The 19,116-nt window shown below is 39.2% G+C and overlaps 1 protein-coding gene across 2 annotated transcripts in view; it reads left to right on the plus strand.

The window, feature by feature from the left end:
* Positions 1-19,116, plus strand: part of MCM9 (minichromosome maintenance 9 homologous recombination repair factor) — a 96,726-nt gene that overhangs the window by 42,456 nt on the left and 35,154 nt on the right. The gene's annotated exons all lie outside the window — the stretch shown is intronic.

A 19,116-nucleotide genomic window follows, 5' to 3' on the forward strand; every position in this document is an offset into this window, starting at 1 on the left:
CCAATATCTACGTTTGGGCACGACAGTGCCGTTAGTTAAATAGATACAAAATGAAGGGCAAGGACACATTTTTCCACCCACACTTTGTGGAATAGGTAATATTTGGGCTGCACCCGGGTCGTCTTTCTCACGTTCCAATCTGGAAAGTCGAGAATAAAAAGATGACTTGAGGTTGGATCACTTACACCAGGTTTCTCCTGTTCGGTGGACACAGCAGGAACATAAAAAGGAGGAAATGGAAGTATCAGAAGACCGAAAGGCAACAGATAACAAGCAGAGAAGGGAAAAAGCGAGTAGAGACCACGAAAGCTTACCAAGACGTGCAATTTTCCAAAAATTCGTGACCTGAACCGTTAGTAAGTAAAAATGTATGGCACCACGAACAAGTTCAGAGGAATCTTTACTTGATTATTGCACATTCAGCGTCAATTTATTTGTTCTTGACTACCTTTGTAGGAAAGGGAGAGCTTGTAACACATTTGTGTAAGGTTGTTGAGCTGTTTCTATTTTCTAAATAAGAGCAATATAAAGGGATTTTTTTTTCCTGGTGCATAAACCATCATTTTTGAAGTATTTTGAATGAAACCACTAAACTTGGCTAATTCAGAGAGAAAATGATTTAAGTGTCATCTATGCTGAAAGTTTTCTCTTAGTATGGTGCTGAGAATTTTTCAGTTAACATTCTTTGGACACTGTTCATTGCAGGTTGCATTTAATGAGACTTCTGCATTTGATGGTGTTTTGAAAGTTAATAAGAGACAGCTAGGGAGGCCTGGCATGCTGCAGTCCATGAAGTCACAAACAGTCAGACACAATTTAGCCGTAGAACAACAACGGAACAGTTAATCCCAGGCCTCCCACACTTAGGGAAACTACTTAGAGTGAGGATCACATTTTATCATCGATGGATTAGCAAATACCACGATCTACTGGAAAGGGTTTCCTCAAGCCCAGTTATTTGTACAAATTAGAGTATAAGAGTCATACTGTGGTGACAGGTGCAAATTACATTGACTGATAAACTGTATTCTCTGTTCATTGTTATTAGTGCTGGGCCTAAGGCTACCTCAGATGAAATGTAAATTGTAAGACACACAGGACATAGAAGATAACCATTTGAAGTATAAAACAAGATTCTCTTGAGACTGGTATATATGCAGTTTCCTCATTATTGCAGGCATTGTTATGAGGAGATTGAAATCCATTTGCTTTATAAAAATGACTTTATAAGTTTGGTAAAAATCAAGTGCATTTTTAATCTGCTCATGTTCTAAGTCACTTTCATCATGTCTGACTCTTTGGACCCTATGGATTGTAGCCTGCCAGGCTCCTATGTCCACTGCTCATAGGTGTGTCATTATAAAGTGTGTAAGATTTGTTCTCAGCATCAAGAATGAGATTTACCTGGATACTACTACTGGGTTGGCCGAGAAGTTTGTTGGAGTTTTTCTGTAAAGTGTTATGGAAAAACCCAAAAACCTTTTGGCCAACCCAATATTTTTGGCTTATTTTCTTTCAACTCTTTTATTTAACATGTCATATATGAGTATTTAAGGGGCGGGGGAAGCCCTCCCTAATAGCTCACTGGAAGCCTCAAGAATTGGCTCCAGGCCTTTACTGTTGCCTTTGATGCTGTGAAAGTGCTGCACTCAATATGCCAGCAAATTTGGAAAACTCAGCAGTGGCCACAGGACTGGAAAAGGTCAGTTTTCATTCCAATCCCAAAGAAAGGCAATGCCAAAGAATGCTCAAACTACCGCACAATTGCACTCATCTCACACGCTAGTAAAGTAATGCTCAAAATTCTCCAAGCCAGGCTTCAGCAATATGTGAACCGTGAACTTCCTGATGTTCAAGCTGGTTTTTAGAAAAGGCCGAGGAACCAGAGATCAAATTGCCAACATCCGCTGGATCATGGAAAAAGCAAGGGAGTTCCAGAAAAACATCCATTTCTGCTTTATTGACTATGCCAAAGCCTTTGACTGTGTGGATCACAATAAACTGTGGAAAATTCTGAAAGACATGGGAATACCAGACCACCTGATCTAACTCTTGAGAAATTTGTATGCAGGTCAGGAAGCAACAGTTAGAACTGGACATGGAACAACAGACTGGTTCCAAATAGGAAAAGGAGTATGTCAAGGCTGTATATTGTCACCCTGTTTATTTAACTTCTATGCAGAGAACATCATGAGAAATGCTGGACTGGAAGAAACACAAGGTGGAATCAAGATTGCCGGGAGAAATATCAATAATCTCAGATATGCAGATGACACCACCCTTATGGCAGAAAGTGAAGAGGAACTCAAAAGCCTCTTGATGAAAGTGAAAGTGGAGAGTGAAAAAGTTGGCTTAAAGCTCAACATTCAGAAAACGAAGATCATGGCATCTGGTCCCATCACTTCATGAGAAATAGATGGGGAAACAGTGGAAACAGTGTCAGACTTTATTTTTCTGGGCTCCAAAATCACTACAGATGGTGACTGCAGCCATGAAATTAAAAGACGCTTACTCCTTGGAAGGAAAGTTATGACCAACCTAGATAGCATATTGAAAAGCAGAGACATTACTTTGCCAACAAAGGTTCGTCTAGTCAAGGCTATGGTTTTTCCTGTGGTCATGTATGGATGTGAGAGTTGGACTGTGAAGAAGGCTGAGTGCCGAAGAATTGATGCTTATGAACTGTGGTGTTGGAGAAGACTCTTGAGAGTCCCTTGGACTGCAAGGAGATCCAACCAGTCCATTCTGAAGGAGATCGGCCCTGGGATTTCTTTGGAAGGACTGATGCTAAAGCTGAAACTCCAGTACTTTGGCCACCTCATGCGAAGAGTTGACTCATTGGAAAAGACTCTGATGCTGGGAGGGATTGGGGGCAGGAGGAGAAGGGGACGACAGAGGATGAGATGGCTGGATGGCATCACTGACTCGATGGACGTGAGTCTAGGTGAACTCCGGGAGTTGGTGATGGACAGGGAGGCCTGGCGTGCTGTGATTCATGGGGTCGCAAAGAGTCGGACACGACTGAGCGGCTGAACTGAACTGAACTTCCTGTCTTAACTCTTATTGTTACTCCTCCTCAAAAGTATTAAAGAACCTTTGGGTACTCGCTCCAGTAGGTTCCTCACCAACGATAATACCTTCCAGAAGACCACAGGGATTTCCAGATGTGCCCTTGTGTACTTCTAATTAAATGGCATGCCTTAAGGGGGAAAGATTGTAAAAGCATTATTCTGGTTTCAGAGACAGTCTGTAAGATTTGTTGCTGAACAACTTATTGGTGACTCTCAGTTAACCACATTGCAGCAGATGGGTTGCCATGAATGTTGTCATATGTGAAGTACCCAAGGGGACCCACATGACACTTAGAGGGCTGCTGCTGTTGCTGCTGCTGTGTCGCTTCAGTTGTGTCCAACTCTGTGCAACCCCATAGACAGCAGCCCACCAGGTTTCCCCGTCCCTAGGATTCTCCAGGCAAGAACACTGGAGTGGGTTGCCATTTCATTCTCCAATGCGTGAAAGTGAAAAGTGAAAGTGAAGTTGCTCAGTCGTGTCCGACTCTTAGCGACCCCATGGACTGCTTAGAGGGCTGCTGCTGCTACTGCTAAGTCGCTTCAGTCATGTCCGACTCTGTGCGACCCCATAGACGGCAGCCCACCAGGCTTCCGCATCCCTGGGATTCTCCAGGCAAGAACACTGGAGTGGGTTGCCATTTCCTTCTCCAATGCATGAAAGTGAAAAGTCAAAGTGAAGTTGCTTAGTCGTGTCCGACTCTATCGACCCCATGGACTGCAGCCTACCAGGCTCTTCCATCCATGGGATTTTCTAGGCAAAAGTACTGGAGTGGGGTGCCATTGCGTTCTCCAGCTTAGAGGGCTACGTGGAATATAATCCTCAAATAACTTTTCTCTGTGTAGCCTGCTTGGGGGAAGTGTGGCTGAAAAAGGTTGCTTTGGCTCTGAAACAAACAAAGACTAAGTTAATGCCTAGGACAGAGATAAATGAACCTAGTTAGCTATTGTTATGGGCTGAATTGTGCTGTTCTCCCTGCCCCCAAATTCATATATATGCCCCCAGTATTTCAGACTGACTGTAGTTGCTGACAGGGCCTTAAAAGAGGTTTTAAGTTAAAGTGAGCCTCTTAGAGTGGGCCCTAATCCATTCTAACTGGCTTCTTTATATGAGGAGGAAGTTTGGACATAAAAAGAGACACCAAGGGTACTCATGCACAGAAGAAAGACCGCTTGAGGACACAAGAAAGTAGCCATTTGTAGGTCAAATGAAACCAACTTTGCTGACATCTGATCTTTGAACCTTCAGAACAGAACTGTGAAAAAACAGGTTTCTATTGTTTAAGCCACCCAGTCTGGCGTTTTGTTATGGCAGCCCTAGCAATCTATGTATATAATCCACTTGTTGTTCATTTATCAAGGGTGTTCTATGGAGTGAAACGATGTGGTCATATAAGTTGTAGGTTGTAGTGTGGGGTCGTGTGCTGCAGACATTTCTCAGAGGAAGTACCTGCTATTGTGCATACACACCTTAAATTCTGAACAGACTAGATGCAGCTTGCTTGTGAGTTCCAAAGCTCATCTACAGAGGGCTTTTCAGAATCTTAAAGTTGAAGTTAAATTGAGGTCACACACAAAGCTAGATGAAAGAGTGAGTTAAATGTACTAGAATTAAACTGAATTACAATTGTTGTTCACTCAGTCGCGTCCAACTCTTGAGACCCCATGGATTGCAACATACCAGGACTCCCTGTCCCTCACTATCTCCTGAAGTTTGCCAAGTTCATGTACCTTGCATCGGTGATGCCATTCAGCCATCTCATCCTCTGATGCCCTCTTCTCCTTCTGCCCTCAATCTTTCCCAGCATCAGGGATTTTTCCAGTGAATTGGCTGTTCACATCAGATGACCAAAATACTGGAGCTTCAGCATCAGTCCTTCCAACGGGTATTCAGGGTTGATCTCCCTTAAGATTGACTGATTTGATCTCCTTGCTGTCCAAGGGACTTTCAGGAGTCTTCTCCAGCACCACAGTTTAAAGACACCAATTCTTCGGTGTTCTGCCTTCTTTATGGTCCAGCTCTCACAACCATATGTGACCACTGGGAAGACCATAGCCTTGACAATGTGGACCTTTGTTGCCAGAGTCATGTCTTTGCTTTTCAACACACTGTCTAGGTTTGTCATAGCTTTCCTGTGAAGAAGCAAACATCTGATTTCATGGCTGCAGGCACCATCTATAGTGATTTTGAAGCCCAAGAAGAGGAAATCTGTCACTACTTCCACCTTTTCTCTTCTATTTGCCATGCGGTAATGGGGCTGGATGCCATCATCTTAAATTTTTTTAATATTTAGCTTTAAGCCAGCTCTTTCACTCTCCTCCTTCACCCTCATCAAGAGGCTCTTTAGTTTCTGTTTGCTTTCTGCCATTAGAGTGGGATCATCCACATATCTCAGTTGTTGATGTTTCTCCTGCCTGTCTTGATTCCAGCTTGTTACTCATCCAGCCCAGCATTTCTCATGATGTGCTCAGAGTATAGACTAAACAAACAACGTGACAGCAGACAGCCCTGTCACACTCGTTTCTCAATCTTGAACCAGTCAACCAGGGTTGTAACTGTTGCTTCTTGACCTGCATACTGGATTCTCAGGAGACAGATAAGGTGGTCTGGTATTCCCATCTCTTTAACAGCTTTCCACAGTTTGTTATGATGCACAAAGTTAAAATACACTGAATTAAAATGTATTGCAACTGAGAATTAAGTCAAATCTCAGATGCTGCCTGCTGCAGAAGTTATCATAGGTGTGGAAATGTTGACCTCTTGCCTTTGTTTAATTCCTAAATTTTACCTGGCACAATGATTTGTCATAATAAATGGTTTTTCTCTATATATTGGTATAGTAATACCAATTAATATAAATGGTAATTATTTGTCACTGTACTGAATTCTCTTTCAGAACACATTTATGTTATTGTCCCCATCTTTAAAAAAAAAATTCTCATGTAAGGCTGGTTGTAATATGATCTTTAGTTAAAGGAGCTCCCTATTATTAGTTATAGGATGTCAGAATTTAATGATAGTTTTTTTTAAGGTTTATTCACTTTGGCAGCACTGGGTCATCATTGCTACGTGCAGGCTTTCTCTAGTTGCGGTCAGTGGGGCTCCTCTCCAGCTGTCGCACACAGGTTTCTCACTGTAGTGCCTTCTCGTGTTGTGGAACATGGCCTCTCGGGCGCACGGGCTTCAGTAGTTGTGGCTGTCGGACTCTAGAGTGCTGACTTAGTAGTTATGGCTCACTGACTTAGTTGCTCTGAGACATGTGGGATCTTCTGGACCAGGGATCAAAACCGTGTCACCTTAAGAATCCTAGGCCACCAAGGAAGCCCTAATGATAGTTTTAAAGAAAAATTTCTCTATGAATGTAGAATGTAGAGATTTTCTGTAGTTTACAGATGTTTCTAGAAGGAATAGCTCCTACAGTAATGATTTTAATAATAGTAACTCATTATACATGTAGAGAGAGAGACCATTTATTATGTGAAATTGTTGTGCTAGACTCTGTGGAATATTCAAAGACAAAAATATACGTGGATATTATCCTCAAAGATCGTTTGGTCCAGTAGGAAAGGTGACTATGTAATCACATTAGTATGGTACAGAATAGAAAGTGTTAGATGCACCTTGAACAGTAATGGTTAAAGTTGTATCAGTTCAGTTCAGTCGTGTCCGACTCTTTGCAACCCCATGAACCGCAGCACGCCAGGCCTCCCTGTCCATCACCAACTCCCGGAGTCTACCCAAACCCATGTCCATTGAGTCGGTCATGCCATCCAACCATCTCAACCTCTGTCATCCCCTTCTCCTGCCCTCAATCTTTCCCAGCATCAGGGTCTTTTCCAAAGAGTCAGCTCTTTGCATCAGGTAGCCAAAGTATTGGAGTTTCAGCTTCAAAATCAGTCCTTCCAATGAATATCCAGGACTGATCTCCTTTAGGAAGGACTGGTTGGATCTCCTTGCAGTCCAAGGGACTCTCAAGAGTCTTCTCCAACACCACAGTTCAAAAGCATCAATTCTTCGGTGCTCAGCTTTATTTATACTCCAACTCTCACATCCATACACGACTACTGGAAAAACCATAGCCTTGACTAGACGGACCTTTGTTGACAAAGTAATGTCTCTGCTTTTTAATATGCTGTCTAGGTTGGTTATAACTTTTCTTCCAAGGAGTAAGCATATTTTAATTTCATGGCTGCAGTCACCATCTGCAGTGATTTTGGAGCCCAAAAAAATAAAGTCAGCCACTGTTTCCACTGTTTCCCCATCTATTTGCCATGGGACCAAATGCCATGATCTTCATTTTCTGAATGTTGAGCTTTAAGCCAACTTTTTCACTCTCCTCTTACACTTTCATCAAGAGGCTTTTTCATTCCTCTTCACTTTCTGCCATAAGGGTGGTGTCATCTGCGTATTTGAGGTTATTGATATTTCTCCTAGCAATCTTGATTCCAGCTTGTGTTTTCTCCAGCCCAGCATTTCTCATGATGTACTCTGCATATAAGTTAAATAAGCAGGGTGACAATATACAGCCTTGACGTACTCCTTTTCCTATTTGGAATCAGTCTGTTGTTCCATGTCCAGTTCTAACTGTTGCTTCCTGACCTGTATATAGATTTCTCAGGAGACAGGTCAGGTGGTCTGGTATTCCCATCTCTTTCAGAATTTTCCACAGTTGATTGTGATCCACAGTCAAAGGCTTTGGCATAGTCAATAAAGCAGAAATAGATGTTTTTCTGGAACTCTCTTGCTTTTTCCATGATCCAGTGGATGTTGGCAATTTGATCCCTGGTTCCTCTACCTTTTCTAAAACCAGCTTGAACATCTGGAAATTGACGGTTCACGTATTGCTGAAGCCTTGCTTCTAGAATTTTAAGCATCACTTTACTAGCCTGTGAGATGAGTGCAGGTGTGCAGTAGTTTGAGCATTGTTTGGCATTGCCTTTCTTTGAGGTTGGAATGAAAACTATGAGAACCAAATTTTGATGTCACAAGAAAGGCCGTGTGTGTGGTGTGTATACAGATACATGGTACCTATGCATATACATATGGTATGATGTTTTCTTTACTATTTATAAAAAGCTTTTAAATAACCTGTTTTTGATTCATGCAACACTTTGGTATGGTAGCAAGGTAAGATTAGCCCCATATAACAAATGAGGACACTGCTGCTCAGGATCCTGCTCCCTTAATTGCTGACTTAATGTTTCTCTATTTTCTCTCTACTGTGTCAGATAATATTTAAAGTGGACTTTATGGGTAGAAAAGCAATTGGTATAATTTCCTGGAAGAACCCACAGGCTGGCTGACACTGTAGTAATGACTTGATTAATGAACTCTTGAGGAACAAAGCTCCATGAATGAGGTTTGCCCAGGTAGATACTGGGAGTGAGAGGAGGCTGCGGCCAAGGCAAAGCTGTGGGAGCTCCCCATTGAAGCTGCAGACGCCAGGCTTCCTGTTGCAGGAGTGACTGGGAGGTGGGGGACGATGGATCCCGGAACGCATCCTTATGCTTTTAATAAGGTTTTCATGTTCGTTACCTAAAGTACATTCCCCTCCTCCATTCTCTGCCCCACCTCATTAACAACAGTTTCCCTGTTTTGATTTCGGTGCTACCCACCATTAGGTTACAAGTTTGTTGAAGAGAGAAGCTGTGTCTGGCCCCTTAACCAAGCTGGACTAAACGGTTAAATACCTTTTGGATCTCATCCATATTAGTCAGCTTTCTGAAGCACCATGGTTACGTTTCTTGTGGGCAATCTGTTGATGTTAACATCATGGTATTATTTCTGACCAGAAGAATAGGGATGGAAATGCTTGATAATTATCTTGTTTCTTGTATCTAGTTTTTAACCTTGTGTTCTTAGTCTTCTTGTAAATGAAGCTCTTAACTCATTTCCTTCTAAACTTAGTCTCTACTTGGAGTCCACTGTCCTTCATGTTTTACATTCCATCCTTTTCTCTTTCACTCTCCACCTGTCCCGTTTGTTAGAGGCTTTCTCCTTTTCCTGGTACCAGAAAGAATTCAGTGATAAGTAAAGAGAGGACTCAAATCTTTAAAACATCTTCACACTAGACCACTGTTTGCACAAAGCCACCGCTCAGCATAGCAGCTTTTTTAGTTGGTTACTATAGAGACAAATGACATAAGATGGAGTCAACGCTTGACAGAAGCTAGGCAAGTAATCTTCCTGAGATTGGAGGGAGATCTTATACACAGGGTTGCTTAGAAAAGGCAGAAGACTAAAAAGGATAGGAAGGGGAAAGGTTTCCCAAATGAACCAATAGGTGATTAATTGGTACATTTTATTGGGAGAATTTGTGCTTGTTAAGACCTTGCATCCAGCATACATAGAATGTATCTCCATGCAGCCCCAGTATGATTATACGGTGACTTTTTAAAAACTATTTACGTATTTATTTTGCTGCACCGGGTCTTCATTGCAGCACGCGGAATCTTTGTTTGTGATACGTGAGATCCAGTTCTCTGACCGAGGATCGAATTTCTGCCCTCACTGCCCCCATTCGCTACCCCCACCCCCTACATTGACAACACAGAGTCCTTCCACTGGACCACCAGGGTAGCCCCAGTGATTGTTTTAATAACAACTATATTGCTATCAACATTTATATACAAATTTTCATTTTTCTGGGTCTATGAAGTTGTTGAGTCATGTGGTAACTCCTTATGAGGGACTACTAGACTGTTTTCCAAAGTATCTGCACTGTTTTATGTTCCCACCAGCAATGTATAAGCTTCCCAATTTCTCCACATCCCCACTAACACTTATTATCATGTCTGTCTATCTTTTTTTTTTTTTCTGTTATGTCTTTCTGATTATAGCTGTGGGTGGTGTGCGAAGGGGTATCTCATTGTGGTTTTGATTTACATTTCTCTGATGGCTAAAGAAGAGTTGAACATTTTTCATTTGCTTGTTGGCCATTTGTATATCTGCTGAAGAGAAATGTCTGTTCAGCTCTTTTGGCCATTAAAAAAATTGGATTGTCTTTATTATTGGGTTGTGAGTTCTTTGTATATTCTAAATACAAGTCTCTTATCTGAGACTTATCAGAGACTTGTACTCACCAGGTTTGGAAAAATTTTTTCCCATAGTGTGGATTATCTTTTCATTTTCTTCTTTTCACAAGACACCCATTTTCTTGTGGGTGTCTTTTGCACCACAAAAGCTTTTTGATAAAGTCCAATGTGGTAATGGCATAAAGATATAAGCCAATAGAACAGAATTGATTGTCCAGAAATAAATCCATACATTTATGGTCAATCCATTTTTTTTCAATTTATTTTTAATTGAAGAATAATTGGTTTACAGAATTTTGTTAGTTACTACCAAACATCAACATGAATCAGCCATAGGTAAGAGACTATGTATTTTTTGTTTCTTCACCAAACCTGTTCTTTTTGATTTAGCTTTACTTCCAACCATCTTAACATTTTCCTGGTCAAATGTCCTGTTGAATCCAAATTATCAATGTAGCAGTCTTCTGGAAAGCAAATCCACTTCACACTATACAGTCTCTAAAATCTGCATTATATAGTCTCTAAAATCTCTAAAGTTTTTGTTGTAGCTTAATCTAACTCTGAGGTTATCGATATTTCTCCCAGAAATCTTGATTCCAGCTTGTGCTTCTTCCAGCCCAGCGTTTCTCATGATGTACTCTGCATAGAAGTTAAATAAGCAGGGTGAGAATATATAGCCTTGACATACTCCTTTTCCTATTTGGAACCAGTCTGTTGTTCCATGTCCAGTTCTAACTGTTGCTTACCTGCATACAGATTTCTCAAGAGGCAGGTCAGGTGGTCTGGTATTCCCATCTCTTGAAGAATTTTCCAGTTTATTGTGATCCACATAGTCAAAGGCTTTGGCATAGTCAATAAAGCAGAAATGGATGTTTTTCTGGAACTCTCTTGCTTTTTCCATGATCCAGCGGATGTTGGCAATTTGATCTCTGGTTCCTCTGCCTTTTCTAAAACCAGCTTGAACATCAGGAAGTTCACAGTTCACATATTGCTGAAGCCTGGTTTGGAGAATTTTGAGCATTACTTTACTAGCGTGTGAGATGAGTGCAATTGTGCAGTAGTTTGAGCATTCTTTGGCATTGCCTTTCTTTGGGATTGGAATAAAAACTAACCTTTTCCAGTCCTGTGGCCACTGCTGAGTTTCCCAAATTTGCTGGCATATTGAGTGCAGCACTTTCACAGCATCATCTTTCAGGATTTGAAATAGCTCAACTTTATGGCAGAAAGTGAGTGAGTGAGTGAAGTCACTCAGTCGTGTCCAACTCTTTGCAACCCCATGGACTGTAGCCCACCAGTCTCCTCCGTCCATGGGATTCTCCAGGCAAGAATACTGGAGTGGGTTGCCATTTCCTTCTCCGGTCAATCCATTTTTGATAAGGGTTCCAGAACAATTCACTGGGGAAAGAAATTGTCTTTTCAAAACTCACTGCTAGGAAATTGGACATCCAAATGCAAAAATACAAGTTTGGACCCCTATTCACACAATATGCAAAAAATAATTTAAACTGAATCAAAGACTTAAATGTAAGGTGCTAAAAGTATAAAACTCTTAGAAGAAAACACATCAAAGGCATCAATCTTCAGGCCTATGATTAGGCAGTGTTTTTTGAGAAATGATAAAAAAAATGCAAGCAGAAAAAGTCAGTGGATGTATGTGAGGTATTTTTTCATATATTTAAGACATCTTTAATTTCTTTTAACAACATTCTGTACTTTTCACAGTATAAGTTTTATATACTTCTTTTGTTAAATTCATTTCTAAGTATTTATTCTTTTTAATGCTATTATAAATGGAATTACTTTATTAGTTATATTTTCATATTCTTCACCTTGCAAGTATATAGACACAATTTAATTTTAAAAATTGATTTTGTATCCTTCAACCTTGATGAACTCATTTGTTAGCTGTGATTTAATTGTAATTCTTAGGATTTTCTATCTGTAAGATCATGCTATCTGCATGCAGGGATATTTTTACTGTTTCCTTTCCCTTCTAGATGCCTGTTATTTCATTTTTTGTTTCATTGCCCTTCCTAGAACCTCCAGTACTCTGCTATATAGAAGTAATGAGAGTGAACATCCCTGGCTTGTTTCTGATCTTAACACGAATACGTTCAGTCTTACATCAAGAATGATGATAGTTCTGGGGTTTTTGTAGACGTCCTTATCAGAATGAAGTTCTCTTCTGTTCCTGGTTTGAGCATTTTTTCATGAAGTGTTGTTGAATTTTGTCAAACACTTTTTCTGTCTCTATTGACATGATCATATGCTTTTTGTCCCTTATTCTGTTAATGTGAGGATATTACATTAATTGATTTCTAGATGTTATACCACCAATCTTGAATTCCAGAGATTTATCTCACTGGATCATGGTTATATAGTCCTTTTTATATATTGCTGGATTCGGTTCAGTAGTATTGAGGATTTTCATATATATGTATTCATAAGAAATATTGGTCTTTAGTAGTCTTGTGATGCCTTTGATTTTTGGTGTATAGGTAATACTGTTCTCATAGAACAAGTTAGGAAGTGTTTCCTCCTTTTCTGCTTGTAAAGAGTTTGTGAAGAATTCATACTCGATTCTTCTAGTGTTGAAGCCATCTGTGTGTGGGTTTTTCTTTGTGGGTAGTTTTTAAATTACTAATTCAGTCCCTACTTACTATACATCTGTTCAGATTTTCTTTTTCTTCTTGAGTCAGTTTTGGTAGTGTCTATTTAGAAATTTGTTAATTTCACCTGAATTATCTAATTGGTTAACATAAAGTTATTTGTTGTTTCCCTTTGTAATCCTTTTTGTTTCTGTAAAGTCATTGATAATGTCCCGTCTTTGATTCCTGATTTTAGTATAATTTTATTCCTCTGGTTTTGGCTTGGTCAGTGTAGCTAAAATGTATCAACTTTTGGATTCATGAATTTTCTCCATTTTTATGTTCTGTGTCAGTGATTTCTGTTACAGTATACATTACCTCCTTCCTTCTGCTAATTTGGGTTTAGTTTGCTCTTCCTTTTTTCCAGTGTCTTAAGGTGGCAGCATAGATTTTTGACTTGAGATCTTTCTTCTTTTTTAATATAGACATTTATATCTGTAAGTTACTTTGTAAACACTGCTTTAGCTGCATCCCATTAATTATGGTATGTTGTGTCTTCATTTTCCTTCATCTCAGTTTTTTCTGATTTCCTGTTGTCCAGTCACCTATTCGTTGCATGAATACCTTTCTATGTTATTTGTGACAAGTGGACTTTCCACTTTTGCTTAAAGATTACTTTGATTTCTTACTTCACAAGGTAGCACATTCCTTTTTAAACACCTTGAGATTTCCAGCACTTCCCTGTAAAATTCTACATATTGGTCTGTTAATTCTTTTGAAGCCACCCTAAATTAGTCTAATTGATCTTCCATAGGATAGTTCTTTAAATACTTAATAATTGCTTTCTCTTCTCTAAATCTTTGTTTCTGGCTAACCAACAAACCCATGCTATAAACTATTCTTTCAGTGGCATTATTTTCCATGTCCTTCATTATTTTACTTTTTTTTATTAGTATTTCTTTTAAGATTTGATATCTCAAAGTAGATATTAATACTCAGGAGTCAGCAACTTTTTTTCTCTAAAGGACTAGTATAAATATTTTAGATTTTTGAAGGCCTTTCCGTGTCTGTCATAATTACTTGACTCTGCCATTGTAGTGTGAAAACAGCCATAGACAGTATGTAAATGATGAACGTGACTGTGTTCCAAAAAACTATTTTTGCAAAAACAGGTGGTTGGGCCAAATCTTGCCCACAGATCATAGTTTGCTGACTCCTCTCTGGACATTATCTAACCAGTGCAGAACTTGGTGTGATTTTATCTTCATTTTTGAATGCTGCTGCTGCTACTGCTGCTAAGTCGCTTCAGTCATGTCCGACTCTGTACGACCCCATAGACGGCAGCCCACCAGGCTCCCCCGTCCCTGGGATTCTCCAGGCAAGAACACTGGAGTGGGTTGCCATTGCCTTCTTCAGTGCATAAAAGTGAAAAGTGAAAGTGAAGTCGCTCAGTCGTGTCCGACTCTTAGCGACCCCACGGACTGCGGCCCACCAGGGTCCTCCGTCCATGGGATTTTCCAGACAAGAGTACTGGAGTGGGGTGCCATTGCCTTCTCCTTTTGAATGCTAGTCTTGCCTTAATGCATTTTTTAGACCATATTGAAATATTCTGAGGGAAAGTTGGATATAATCTTCATTTATGCTCCTCTAAGGTAAGGTGAGGAGTTCTCTAGTAGCTCAGACAGTAAAGAATCTGTCCACAATGTGGGAGACCTGAGTTTGATCCCTGGGTTGGGAAGATCCCCTGGAGAAGGGAATGGCAACCCACTCCAGTATTTTTGCCTGGAGATTTCTATGGACAGAGGAACCTGGTTGGCTACAGTCCGTGGGGTGGCAGAGAGTCGGACACAACTGAAGTGACTTAGCACATGCGCACACACACATAGGTAAGGTGGTTTGTTTCCTCTACTTTTTTCACCAGTTTTTTTCTTTACCTTTGATTTTCTAAAGTTTAAGTCATATGCCTAGGTATAGTTTTGCTTTGTGTTTTTCCTGCTTTATAGTTGCTAAGTTTTTTGGATCCATGGTTTGGTGTCTGACATTAATTTAGAGAATTTTCATTATTGCTTCAAATGTTGCTTCTGTAATTTCTCTATTTCTTCTAGTATTCCCATTATACCCATTATATGTATGTTACACATTCTGTAGTTGTTCCATACTTCTTGGATATTCTGTTTTGTTATTTTCCAAATTTTTTCCTTTACTTTTCAGCTTTAGAAATTTCTGTTGACTATCTCTGGGTCAAGAAGATCCCCTGAAGTAGGAAATGGCAACCCACTCCAGTTTTCATGAACATAGGAGCCTGGCAGGCTGCAGTCCATGAGGTTGCAAAGAGTCAGACACGACTGAGCGTGCACACACACACACACACACACACACACACACACACACACATACATACATAAGGTCCTCCTTGTTCTCAGAGATTCTTTCCTTAGCCATGTCCCTTCTACAAATGAGCCCATCAAAGGCATTCATCATCTGTAGTGATTTTGATCTCTAAAATTTCTCTTTCATTTTTTCTTAGACTTTTAACCTTTCTGTTTACAATGTCAGAGACAAACTTGATGTTCAGTGTGAGAGCCTGGTAGAGCTCCTGGAGGTAAAATTCACAAAAGTATGTGTACCCATGCCCTCCGTAACTGGGTTCCTAAGGAATTTTTAATTTTCAGAGTTGTCCTCATTGAGCCTCCAGAAGTTTGCCAGTTAGAGTTCAGGGTTTTCTATTCCAGCACTGGTGCCTGTGGAGGCCTCTGCTCTGGTAAGTTATAATTCTCCATCTTTCCAATTTCAGGGACAGCAGTTTGCCCTGTGACCTCATTCCTTTGATGGATCATAGAACAGGTGTTGATTTTTCAGTTGCTTAGATTTTCACTTATTAGAGTAGATTAGCAATTTCAAAGCCCCTTAAGTGCTGGGCCAGAAATCAGAGGAGCTCACATAGCTTTTTTCCCTATGTTTTCTTCCATAAGTTTTATATTTTTCATTTAGGTCTTTCATTCATTGTGAGTTAATTTTTGTATTAAATATGAAGTATGGAGAAATACTGATTTTTTTTTTCTTTTTTCATGTGGATATCCAGTTGTTACAGCACTGTAGGTAAGGTGGTTTATTTCACGTATGGCTTTTTTCAAGATTTTTTTTTCTTTACTTTTGATTTTCTAAAGTTTAAATTGTATGCCTGGGTATAGGTTCATTTAGTGTTTTCCTGCTTTTCTGTAGCACAAAGTGTTAGTAGCTTAGTTGTGTCTGACTCTTTGCAATCCCATGGACTGTAGCCCACCAGGCTCCTCTGTTCATGGTATTCTCCAGGCAAGAATACTGGAGTGGGTTGCCATTTCCTCCTCCAGGGGATCTTCCCAGCCCAGAGATTGAACTGCATTGCAGGCAGATTCTTTACTGTCTGGGCCACCAGGGAGTTTCATTTAGTGTTTTTCTGTTTTGCTATAACACAAGGATATCAGATTATCCTTCCTCCATAGAATTGCTTTTGCATTTTTATCAAAAATTACTTGACCATACATTTGTGGGACTATTTTTGGACTCTATTCCATTGTTCTGTCTGTTTATATCTTTTGTCCAGTACCACACAGAATTGATTACTGCAGCTTTGTAATAAATCTGGAAATTGAGTCATGTGAGACTTCCTACTTAGTTTCTTGTTTGAGTCTTCTATTTTCTTCTCTATATAAATTTTGGAATCACCTTTTCAATGTCCATAACAAGAAAAATCCCACTGGAATTTTGTTTGGACTTGCATTGAATCTATAGAGCAGTTTGGAGAAACATCTTAGAAGTATTGAGTTTTTCATTCTACAGGGCCGTCATCACCCTGATTCCAAAGCCAGGCCAAGACATCACATAAAAAGAAAATTATGGGCCAGTGTTACTGATGAATATAGACACAAAAATCCTCAACAAAATTCTAACAAATGGAATCCAACAACACATTGAAAGGATCATACACCATGATCAAGTCAGGTTTATCTAAGGAATGCAAAGATTCTTCAATATATGCAAATTAATCAATGTGATACACCATATTAACAAAAAATAAAGATCATGATAATCTCAATAGATGTAGAAAAAACTTTAGACAAAATTCAAGACCCATTTATGATACAAACTCTCCAGAAAATTGGCATAGAAGGAACCTACCTCAACATAATAAAGCCCATATATGGTAAACCCACAGCAAACATTATTCTCAATGGTGAAAAATTGAAAGCATTTCCTGTAAGATCAGAAACAAGAGTGCCGACTCTTGGCACTATTGTTCAACATAGTTTTGGAAGTTCTAGCCACGGCAATTAGAGAAGAAAAAGAAATGAAAGGAACCCATATTGGAAAAGAAGTAAAACTCTCACTGTTTGTAACTTACATGATACTATACAGAAAAAAGCCCTAAAGATTCTATCAGAAAGTTACTAGAGCTAATCAGTGAGTTTAGTAAAGACAGAGGATACAAAATAAATACACAGAAATCCCTTGCATTCATATGCATTAACAATGAAAAATCACAAAGAGAAATTAAGAAATTAATCACATTCACCATTGCAACAAAAAGAGTAAAATACCTAGGAATAAATCTAAAGGAGACAAAAGAGAACTATATACAAAAAAGAAATGAGAGATATATACAAAAAACTGTAAGACACTGTAAGAAAACTATAAGATGCTGGTGAAAGAAACCAAAAACAATATAAACAGATAGATTATACCATGTTCTTGGATCAGAAGAATCAGTGTTGTGAAAATGATTCCATATTGGAGTCACACCACTACCCAAAGCCATTTATAGATTCAGTGCAACCCCTATCAAATTATCAGTGGCATTTTTCACAGAACTAGTACAAAAAATTTCTATGGAAACACAAAAGACCCCAAATAGCCAAAGAACTTGAGAAAGAAGAATGGAGCTAGAGGAATCAACCTTCCTGAGCTCAGACTACACCACAAAACCACAGTCATTAAGACAGTAATAGTACTGGCACAAAAACAGAAATATTGACCAATGGAACAAGATAGAAAGCCCAGAGATAAACCTACACACCTATGGGCACCTTATCTTTGAAAAAGGAGCCAACGATATACAATGGAGAAAGACAGCCTCTTCAATAAGTAGTGCTGGAAAAACTGGACAGCTCCATGTAAAAGAGTGAAATTAAAAACACTTGCTAACATCAACATAAAGATAACCTCAAAATGGATTAAAGACCTAAGTGTAAGACCAGAAACTGCAAAACTCCTTTTAGAGGAAAGCATAGGCAGAACACTGACATAAATCACAGCAAGATTTATGACCCATCTCCTAGAGTAGTGGAAACAAAAACAAAAATAAATGGGACCTAATTAAAATTAAAAGCTTTTGCACGGCAAAGGAAATCATAAACAAGATGAAAAGACAGCTCTCAGAATGGGAGAAATTAATTGCAAATGAAGCAACTGACAAAGGCTTAATCTCCAAAATATATAAGCAGCTCATGCAGCTCAATATCAGAAAAACAAACAACCCAATCAAATGCTGGACAGAAGACTTAAACAGGCATTTCTCCAAAGAAGACATACAGATGGCCAACAAACACTTGAAAAAATGCACAACATCACTTATTAGAGAAATGCAAATAAAAACTACAATGAGGTATCACCTCACCCCGGTCAGAATGGCCATCATCAAAAAATCTACAAACAATAAATGCTGTCTAGGATGAGGAGAAAAGGGAACCCTCTTGCACTGTTGGTGGGAATGTAAATTGATATAGCCACCGTAAAGAACAGTATGGAGATTTCTTTAAAAAACTAGAACTAAAACTACCATAACACCCAACAACCCACTACTGGGCATACACCCTGAGAAAACCATATTTGGGGTGGAAGGGAGGTTCAGGAGGGAGGGGACATTTGCTTTACTTCACTGGCAAGAACCTCCAGTATGATTTTAAATAAGTGATGAGAGTGGATATCCATGCCACGTTCTGATCTTGGGGGCAAGGGTTGGGCTGGAGGTAAACATTCAGTATGTTAGCTGTAAGATTTTTTATAAATACTCTTTATCAGACTGAAGAAATTGCCTCTGTTCCTTTGCTTCTGAACACTTCTTTTTTTTTTTTTAAATCATGAACGATTGTTGAGTTTTATCAAATTTTTTTTTCTGTATCATTGAGGTGGTTGTTTGCTTTTTCTTCCTTAGTTTGTCAGTAAATTGCAGTGATTAATAGTTGAATGTTGAGTTAGCCTTGCATTCTCTAGATAAACTTCATTTAGTTATGATTTGTTATCATTTTATATATCCTTTTATTTGCTTTTATTTTTTAAGGGTTTTTTGTATCTGTGTTAATGAGGGATACTGATGCATAGTTTTAGTGTATCTTGATCTGCTTTTAGTAATCACAATAATACTGGCTTCATTAAATGAGTTAGGAAGT

Source organism: Bos indicus x Bos taurus, chromosome 9 (genome assembly GCF_003369695.1).
Source record: "Bos indicus x Bos taurus breed Angus x Brahman F1 hybrid chromosome 9, Bos_hybrid_MaternalHap_v2.0, whole genome shotgun sequence".
Classification (NCBI taxonomy): domain Eukaryota; kingdom Metazoa; phylum Chordata; class Mammalia; order Artiodactyla; family Bovidae; genus Bos; species Bos indicus x Bos taurus.